The sequence below is a fragment of the Gavia stellata genome, chromosome 19, assembly GCF_030936135.1.
Source record: "Gavia stellata isolate bGavSte3 chromosome 19, bGavSte3.hap2, whole genome shotgun sequence".
Lineage (NCBI taxonomy): Eukaryota > Metazoa > Chordata > Aves > Gaviiformes > Gaviidae > Gavia > Gavia stellata.
The window spans coordinates 4,103,579-4,113,616 of NC_082612.1; positions in this window are offsets into that span (position 1 = coordinate 4,103,579).

Below are 10,038 nucleotides of genomic sequence, written 5' to 3' on the forward strand. Positions count from 1 at the left end.
CATTTTCAAAACCAAAACTTGCTATTTTCCAATTTTGAAATTTTTCCTTTAAAAAGCTTTTCAAATGTGTATGTGCCATCAATGCCTTTGTAACTTCACGCTTATTTCTGGCCTAGGCTTTGCCCGTGATTATTTGCTTCGCTTTGGTCAAGTCGTATCATTTTGCTTTTATTCCTTTCTGATAAACTAAGTGGCACTGAGATAAGTAATGAGTTAAATTAACATCTGCACAGTGCTTTAAACATTTAAAGCGTTGAATATGTCAGTTTGCGGTACAACTAGAGCTTCGCTATAAAAGGCAGCATGTAGCTTGAGTCTAAGTAGGCAGTCTAAAGCATCTAAATCCTTGTTTCGTTACGTGAGAAGACATGCGTACAAAATACATCCACAAAGGTTTCTTTTACTTTAAAGCTCCAGAGTTTCTAGAATCGGGACCCAGAGCTGTGGTCTTGTAGGAAGAGTTAAAAACCTGCCGACTTTTCCCTAAACTAAGGTGAACACCTGTGTGTGTACAATGTGAATGCGTGAGCCTGTACGCACAGGTAATACTCCTCTGGGTGAGGCAGCTGCACCTCACATCAATACACTAAATTCACGGCACAAAGGCAGCAGCAAAGAAAATCTTTGACACTTGTGCGCAAGTACGAAGCATTTACTCCCTAAGTTCCTCTCCAGGGAAATGTTATGTGCAGCAGTGCGAGTATGAAAAGACTGGCGGATGGTTCAATTTAGACCAGCAAATTTACATTGAAGCGAGAATGAGTCTGTTCTCGGATCAGTGAAGGGAATGTGCATTAAAAAGTATTCAGAACGGTGGCATATTTTTTAGTTCCCTCTAACAAAAATATAACATGCGAGTTGTGCATAATTTTGTATATATCTGCATAAATAACGCAATCAGCAGTACTGAAACCCCAGAGTGGTCTGATGATTGTGAGTATTTACGGGGGCGTGTCTGCCGGGTTCCTTATCTATATATACATAGACATCCAAAAATTAAACGTATTCCCCTGTCCTGTGCCATTTTTTCCTAGTAGTACATTCTCACAACAAGCATTTGGCCAACGTATGTGTTAGTACTGTGCCATACGTTTATTATTTTAATAAAACAATGTCCAGAAGAAATTATTAAAGTCAATTCGCTTTCTTTTCTTGCTGTTTTTGTGGGTTTTTTTAATGACATTATCAGGATGCATGATCCAAACTGAGATTTAAAAAAAAAAAAATCCTTTTGTTTTTTTTCCCATTTCCCCCTCTGAAAAAAAAAAAAGTCCAAGAAGGGGCCAAGGAGTTCTGACAGAAATACCAAGCATGAATTTTATTATAGGAGCCAAGGAAAGAAAATAAATGTTTACAAGATCAGTATCATAGGACTTGGAGAATTTCCGTAAGGAGAGATACTAGGGAAGTGATGAATAGCTTGGAAACACTTCAGTTTAGAGGGTTTTTTCTTGTTACAACAATCATCTCTTAAATGTGGTTCACTCTTGAGCTGAAACAAAACCGTAATTTGTAGCTGCCGTTAAAGCACTCCATGCATTCTCCAAATTCTTCTTGAGTAGACCAAAGCAGCCGGAATGGCAGCCAAGGATCTGGCCCACCAGGGTAACTTAAAGCTGGTTAGAGCTTCAGGTTTCTATTAAGGCGACAGAAACAATTAATCTGTGGTTGGTCTAGCGGATGCAGAAAGTCAGATCTCAATAATGAACCAAAAAAAGGCTTAAAAAACATCCCAGAGCATGTTTCTCTTCTCCAGAAGTTTTTTTAAGAGAGCACTAAGCAGTTCAAGTCTGTAAGGAACTGAAGAGCTGTTCCTCTAAAGTTTCTGCAGTTTAACAAAATGTTACAGCTCAGTGGAATGAATTATACATTCAACTTTAGAATCTGAAACATTTATTGTGGCAAAGGAAATTGTATTTATTTTAAGAGTTTGCTATTCAGCAAGGTCTTTGCTTTATCTGGCTTTATTTTTAGACAGCCAACGTGAGGTTTTCATTTTATTTCTGATCTTGCAAATACAGATTTTGAATTTGCTTGTTTTGAAATGTTTTGAAGGAGTCAGAGAGCTTTCAAAAGGCCATTCGTGTAGACTTCCCATTATGGGGACTGCTAGAAATACTGTGTGTTTAGTTCGTGAACAAATGCAACAGCCATTTACAGCAGAAGCCTAGGCAGAAAATGGCCTGAAAACCTGAGTGATCTTGGGCTTAGATAAACACTCGCTTTATGACCAGATAGTCTTGGACAGAAATCCTTGGTCCTTCCCAAGGTTGCACGCATTCTTGTGGCAAAGCGTTTAGTGCCTTGGGGCAACTGGTTGAAAACCTTGAAACAGTTACAGGTACCTTATTGCAGTAAAGCAGAAAAACTAGTTTGGTCAACAAAATATCCCTATCTTGTTGATTGAAAATGTGATCCACATGGCTCCTTAATAGCACATTGAAAGTATCGTCGTTTTTCCACAGAGGCCCGCATCGATAGTGCATGACAAACATCCCTGAACTGGCCGAGAAGGTGGTTGTGGGCTCCATCTAACGAGCAACAAGGAGGTGAAGGAAGCTGAGATCTGTGGGATAAAGCACCAAAGCTAAACACCTCTGCTAGCGCGATCAGCAGGGAGGGCGGCGGGTAGGAGTACAATGGAAGTCAGAGGAGAGATGTCAAACCGGGAACAAAAAGGGAAGAGAGAGTGCTGCGTGGGAGCGAGAGGAAGGGAGAGGCGTTGGACAGCATGTGGAATGGGGAAATTAGACCAATGGACCTGTGGCCGATGGAGCTACATGGCTGTGTACTGAGAGATGAGAAGAGAGACAGAGAGTAGATGAGTTTTATCATAGGAATGGAGAATCATGGAAAGATACCACATGAAGAGGACAGGGAGCAAAGGGAAAAAACTTTTACTAAGAAAAAGGAGTAAGCAAAGGGAAATTGAAAGAAAGTAAAACAGTTGTTAGGGTCAGAAACAAAAATAATCTATGTGAAAGTGGATAGAAAAATGAGTATCTGAAGGCAGCAGGAAAAATGGAGAGAGGTAAATCAATGAAAAGAGGTAAATCAATGAAAACAGGTATGTGGAAACAAGGAAAGATGTAAGAACAGGATGCTGAGTCCTGCACTTGTGTCACAACAACCCCACGCAATGCTACAGGCTGGGGGAAGAGTGGCTGGAAAGCTGCCCAGTGGGAAAGGACCTGGGGGTGCTGGTTGACAGCTGGATGAATATGAGCCATCAGTGTGCCCAGGTGGCCAAGGTGGCCAACGGCATCCTGGCCTATATCAGAAATGGTGTGGCCAGCAGAAGCAGGGAGGGGATCGTGCCCCTGTACTCGGCGCTGGTGAGGCCGCACCTCGAATCCTGTGTTCAGTTTTGGGCCCCTCACTCCAAGAAGGACATTGAGGTGCTGGAGCGTGTCCAGAGAAGGGCGACGGAGCTGGTGAGGGGTCTGGAGCACAAGTCTGATGAGGAGCGGCTGAGGGAGCTGGGGGTGTTCAGTCTGGAAAAGGGGAGGCTGAGGGGAGACCTCATCGCTCTCTACAACTGCCTGAAAGGGGGTTGTGGGGAGGGGGGTGTTGGTCTCTTCTCCCAAGTGATGAGCGACAGGACAAGAGGAAATGGCCTCAAGTTGCGCCAGGGGAGGTTTAGGCTGGATATTAGGAAAAACTTCTTCACCGAAAGGGTTGTCAGACATTGGAACAGGCTGCCAAGGGAGGTGGTGGAGTCACCATCCCTGGAGGTATTTAAAAGATGTGTGGATGAGGCGCTTAGGGACAGGGTTTAGTGGTGGACTTGGCAGGGTTAGGTCTACGGTTGGACTTGCTGATCTTAAAGGTCTTTTCCAACCTAAACGATTCTATAACTTCTATGACTTCTACAACAGGATAAAAAAGGATCAACTGTGAGAAACCACACAGAAGACAATATATGGGTTTGCAGTTCATTGAAATAGTTTGAATTGGAGGCAACAGATTTCAGGTCAGTACTTAAATACCTGTTGCACCATATGTTGTATCTCTCTTTTGTTTTCTCATTGGAGCTGTTGGACTTTCCTAAATAAAGTCCGGGGGGGCAGAAGCACTGGTAGCGTCACCTGGTCGGCGTGCCAGAGACTCACTCGTTGTAGCCTATCGTTTCCAAGCAATGACGGTGGTCTAAGGTGTGTCCTAACGGCTTCTGCTGGAGCAGCTCCCTCCCAAACACTTTCTGATCAGTGCTGACTCCAGAAACTGGTGCCAGTCCCAGACATCCCAGTCTCCAGTGAGTCGTAAAGAGCCGCGGTGGAGCTGCTGAGCAACCTGCCCGAGGGCTTGTTTTCTTTCCGTGGAGAAGCTCTCTTCCTCAATCCCTTGCTGCAGTTGTTCCACCATGTGTGCGTAAGCACTCAGAGAAGTAGGTCCTTGAAGGTTCCCCAAAGAAAATTAATTATTTATCCGTTATTTACACTCCTGGCAAGCACCTTACTACCTGACTATGGCAGCGCGCGTGCTCGCTCTTATTCTCCTGCTGGAGCACTCTTACGTTGGATTAATTTACTCTTCAGTGAACTAGAAGGATGTTGGCAGAATACCTGATTTGATAGCTCAGTCATTCTGTCACGCTCTTGGTATGCAGGAGACCAAAACTTCTCTCTGGCCTAAAAAAACATTACCCCTGACAGACTAGGAGGCATGGCTGGCCATTTAACCCCTACCTCTAGAAGCACTACAGGGAGAACTAGGTGAAAAATTGATGCAGGTTTTTTATCTTTGTGTGTGTTTGTGTGTGTGAAGGACAAAAATACAGGCGCAGCAAAACTGAGGTGTTTGAATTTGTTTGCATTGGAAAGGAAACAGAAATGCTCTAATAAGAGACAAGTTTCATCTCAGAATTTTAAATAATCCATTTTTCTTTTTTATTTGAAGGTATTTTTAATTAAGAATGTTCCTTTAAAATAATGCTTTTGACGAGAGTGATTTCTTTTTCATGCGCTTTAATTTTGAGCTGAGTAATTTTTTATGAATTCCTAGCAAACAAAATACTACATTATTTACACAGCTCTTCTTACAAGCAAGCAGCAGAGTCAGCAACACTCCAAGAATTATACCTTTTACCACTGACTTGCATGACATGGATTTGAATGATAGATATTATTTAAAAAAAGATACTTCAAGCTGTGAATTAGTTAGTCAATGGAGCAAGGACTGGAAGGTGAGAACAAAGAGCAGAACACAGAAGAGCGTGCAGAAGGTTGCTATCTTACGCACTTAATGACCAAAACCATGTCAATGGGATGCCAAATTCAGGAATTCAGTGACAAAGTCAGCAAACGCCACTGCTCTAAGCAACAACATTTTGAATCCTCAGATCTAACTAAGGAAAGACCAGTGATTAATCGAAAGTGTCCAGAATGCTTCAGTAAAGGTATTATAAACTGTAATGTTTAGGAGCATTACTGCATAGTTACAACATATTTTTTAAAAAGGGAAGGGGATATTTCCCTGGATTATTATTGGTTTCATCATCAGTTATGTTTATTTGTAGGCAAATCACCCTTCCCGTCTGAGTTGAATAAGGACTTATCCCAGTAGCTACTAAAGTTAATGGGATTCTTTTCCTTGTTTTCAGTAGATCACCTGGTGCACGTGGTAAAGAGAACAGCTTGGACGAGTTGAGCTGTAAATAATCTTAAGCAGGCAGGCTAGCTTACAGTCTGCAAAGATCACTGCTGAACCTCAAAAGTCATTTTGTAGAGGAAGGCAGAATAGATTTTTCCAGGCTGCACTTTTCTGCTGGGCACTAGAGGCACAAGAGCCCCCAGACTGAATTCTGTAAGAACTCACTAGGCTGTAAACCGCTTATCCGTGTTTGCTACATCCAACATCCAGGGGCTGATATCCCAAATGCTGTCAATAACTATATATCGGGGTGTACACACGCATAGGCACAGTTGGGTTGCAGTTATAGATGGTGCAGTGAGGAATAGATAAGCACAAATAAGAAATTAAATGATGAAAATTTTCCGTACAGCAAAAATACCTTTGATGTTAATTTCAAGAATTAAAATTGAATGATTCCAAGATGCCACTAAAGCGGTCTGGATTTTCCTCCCCATGAGCTGGCAAACATAGTTTACATTTCATAACTTTTAAGACTTTCTTTGTTGAGAGTTGCCAACATTAACAAAAACCTGCTCCGGTCTGAAACATAGGTGTGACAAATACAGACATAACTCTTACAAATTTCTCTGAAACTCATATAGACCCAGACCTCATTAAATTCCTCCCCACTCTCCTTTGAGGAGGAACGGGAAAGAGATCTCCCACGTAGAAGACTCAACCGTAGGTGAGATGCATCACGTTGACAAAGCTCCTTCCAAGGAAAGGTAAAGGAAGAGAAACAACAAAGCTCACCTGATCAATCCCAGAAACTCAAGTTACTTTTGGAAAATTGCTCATGAAATCTTGTCTGTACAATATCTGTACAGATCTGTTGCCGACAATGCTCATTTCACATGTAGGAGCAGGGAAACTAGTATTGGTTTAGTGGGCATAGTGGTGTTGGGTTGATGGTTGGACTTGGTGATCTTAAGGTCTTTTCCAACCTTAATGATTCTGGGATTCTGTGTCAGAATGTTGTTTCTTACGTCTTCACATACTGCACTCAACATACTTCAGAATACTCACAGCAACAAATATATTCTTATTTACTGGCCAAAACATACCAAGTAAAAATGATTCCTTGAATTAAGTGCAAATTGTCTACATCAGTTCACTGGAACAAAACTATGTGAATAAGGGAAGTTTCAGTTTCCTTTTCAAGTGGAGTTACTTTGCAAAATGTAAATTGGTAATACAAGAAACCCTTTCTTCTTTCTTTTTGTTTTTGTTTTAATCATTTGCAAGAGGGCCAGCACTTCCCAACATTTCCTTTACCGGCTTATCTCGAGCGCCACTGAACATTTATTGTTGTAGCGTGAAAGATCTTGATAAGGGCACAGTTGTGAATGTGACCGCTGTGTTTCCGTTATATGTAACATGGTATTTGTTCTCCCTGCTTTTATGGTACAAAAGGCTACTGTAACGATCTTCACTGTTCCCTGTTTATTGAGAAAATTAAAGATGATCCTGTCAGTTCTCTGCCTACGTTCTCGCCACATATACATTAAAGCGCAAAGCATTTGCTTCTTGCTTACACTGGGGTCAGTTGAGGGCAAGTGTCTTCTCCAGCCTAGCCCTTCACCATCCCTTGCTTGAAATGAAGAGAGACATCTCACAGTGGGACGTTTGACCAAATGAGAGCATTGCCAGGCGAGGGGCAAAATCAGCAATTTCAGTATTTTTTTTCTGCTCACCTTTGCTATTCAGAAGTGGCGTGGATAGCTTGCGGAAGGAGAGAAGGAAGGCAGCCCTCTCCCTTACAGCCATCCAAATATAGTCCGTGCTGAGAGGGACAGGAGCAGTTCCCGTGCAGGGTGACCTTAGACAGAAGGCAATGCCGCACATGAGTCTCCTCTGCAATCGGAAATAATAGGCAGCTTTATTAGACACCTGTTTGGAAAGAGCAAATAATAAATAACTGGCTCCGACAGCTACGACGTCAGGGCGCGTACGTACCTGCGGAGCACCGCCCGAGAAGCTCAGAGGCTGTGGCTCGCCAGGTTCGGGTGGGATGGACACCCCTTGGTTCGGAGATTCTAGCAAGCGAAGTAGTTGCAAATAGCTTTCGGAAATACTGTGTTACAGGAAGGAGCTTTAACTCAGCCTGGGTCTTTATCAGCTTTATAGCACTATCTTCCTTTCAATGTATTAGCACTAAATAACCTGTATAAATAACCAGAAGGAATTTTTCACACTTGGAGCACTAGTTTTTCTCCTGGAACTGTGAAATATGATGGATGTGCTACTATCATTTTTATTTCAAGCAAAATTGATGGCCAATACAGGGCCTAGAAACCTGCTTAATTAGATTCATCTCCTTAATTTTATCTAAGCTTTGGCTCAAGTAAATATTTTTCTAGTACTTACTATGAAATATAGCGTGATTCATACCCCCAAGTAATGATTAGATGTATGCAATGTTTTCATTTATGCTTTATGTATACCTTTACTAATTGTTTTGTCTGTAAATACAGATTTAACACCTTAATCACTAGAAGTAATCAACTGTCTTTTTTTTTTTTCGTATTTCTTTTTTTTTTTCCTGAATGCATTTTACCACACCTCATAGTACTGGTTATTGGCACAGAACAGCACCAGAAGTGCAATGATAGCCACAGCCTGTACTGCATGAGCTTGGTAGTTCAAGAGCAACAGGAATTACTCGTGTACTGTCTGGTTTTTACCCTTACTTATGATATGTCAGTATTCAACACCGTCTCCTCCAGTTGACACGAAGTATAGGTAAGCTCCTTCCCCATCCTGACTTCTGTCTAGGGAACCTTTCTGATTCAGAATTGCAGGGAGGTCTTCCCAATTATTAAAAAAAAACAGAAAGAGCTGGTAAAATCCAGAGGAAAACAAAAAATGGTATTTCCTGGATGATATCCTGCAGAGAAAGAGCTGCTCGGTTTCTCCATTGGAAAACCATCTTTCCTTCAGCTCATATTTTTCCTCTGTGATTCCACCTCCCACAGCTAAGTACCACAAAGGAGAAAAGAGCACCTAAACAGCTTACTCACCTTGGAAGGGTTTTCTGTCCCAGCCTTAGTCATGCTGTAGTCACGACCTAGCTAAGTGTTTCTTCCTTTGAACGACTATACCAGAAGGCCCGGGAACAGTTTGGGTTTTTAACACTCTTGTAAGATGGGGTCCTAAAATAGCACCAATGTGGTGTCACAAACAAACTAAATACTTCTCCATGCAACCAATCAGTCTGACTGCAAAATTATCATTGGAAATTACTGGTCCATTCGCTCCTCTCACGACTTTTAGCCATCAGCATAAAATGCCAGAAATCAATTAAAATATGACCGAGACATGAAATGAAGTCTATAAACCCAGCAGGAAATGGTAACAGATATTAATAGACAATAGACAGACAATAATCACATGCACTCACCAGCGAGAAAGCTTGGGTTGCCATACCCTGGGAAAACCAGCTATCAGCAGTATGTACAGAGAGCGGGTTGAGGCTCGATGTACTACCACTGCCGGCAGGCAAGGCGAAGGGTGGAAAAAACACTGTTGCAGAGGGGAAAAAAGTGATACCAGACACAGGAAAAGATTTCCCATATTTAAGCATCATGTAAAGGTAACTTTCAAATACTTTAAGGTATTTGAAATGTAAACAACATTTAAAGATTTAGACAGTATTTATTTTAAAAGTTTTTGAAGCAGTGTAAAAGTATAAATTTATACCAGTATAAATTCAGGATAATCGGGAATTAAGAAATCATAGGACAGTGAATGAACTTAGCAGGTCTGATGAACTCTGTGCTACAATGAAATGGGTGACAAAGTAAGTTTATATCCTATTGGAACCCTTCAGTACTACCACAAGAGAAATACAAAACAGCATTACTATGTGGAGGAGCTGCTGTATACCTCTTCCTCCTCACGCAAGTGGAATTACAGAAAGGCAGTAACAATACAAACTACGCTACTAGTGAAAAGATGCATTTAAGAGAAAACTCATTTCATCGGATATGTAGGAGTAGGAAAGCATGCTGATACTGTATTTTAGGAGAAGATTCTGGTATTATTTGCCACATTGTGATACCAAAATAATCTAATGAAGTTAATAGTCTGGAGAGAGAGAGAGATATATGCATACTGTTATATATGTACACACATATGTATAATGAATAAGAGATTCTAGTTCTTGATAATTAACTGGATACACGTGGAAGACATCTGGACCACCCAAATACCTGCTTGGTTTCTATAAAGTTTTGTTAGTTGCTGAATCCTAAGTTATCACAGCTTTTTAGGCATGCTTGCTGTAAGTACTGTGCTGCTGGGTCATTGTGCATCAAATCTCGGTAAGCCCTTTGGCTGCTTCCTCTGGGTGCTTTAACAAGGAAGGAACTGAAGTAGAGTTTTCCTTTATTGATATAAAACCTT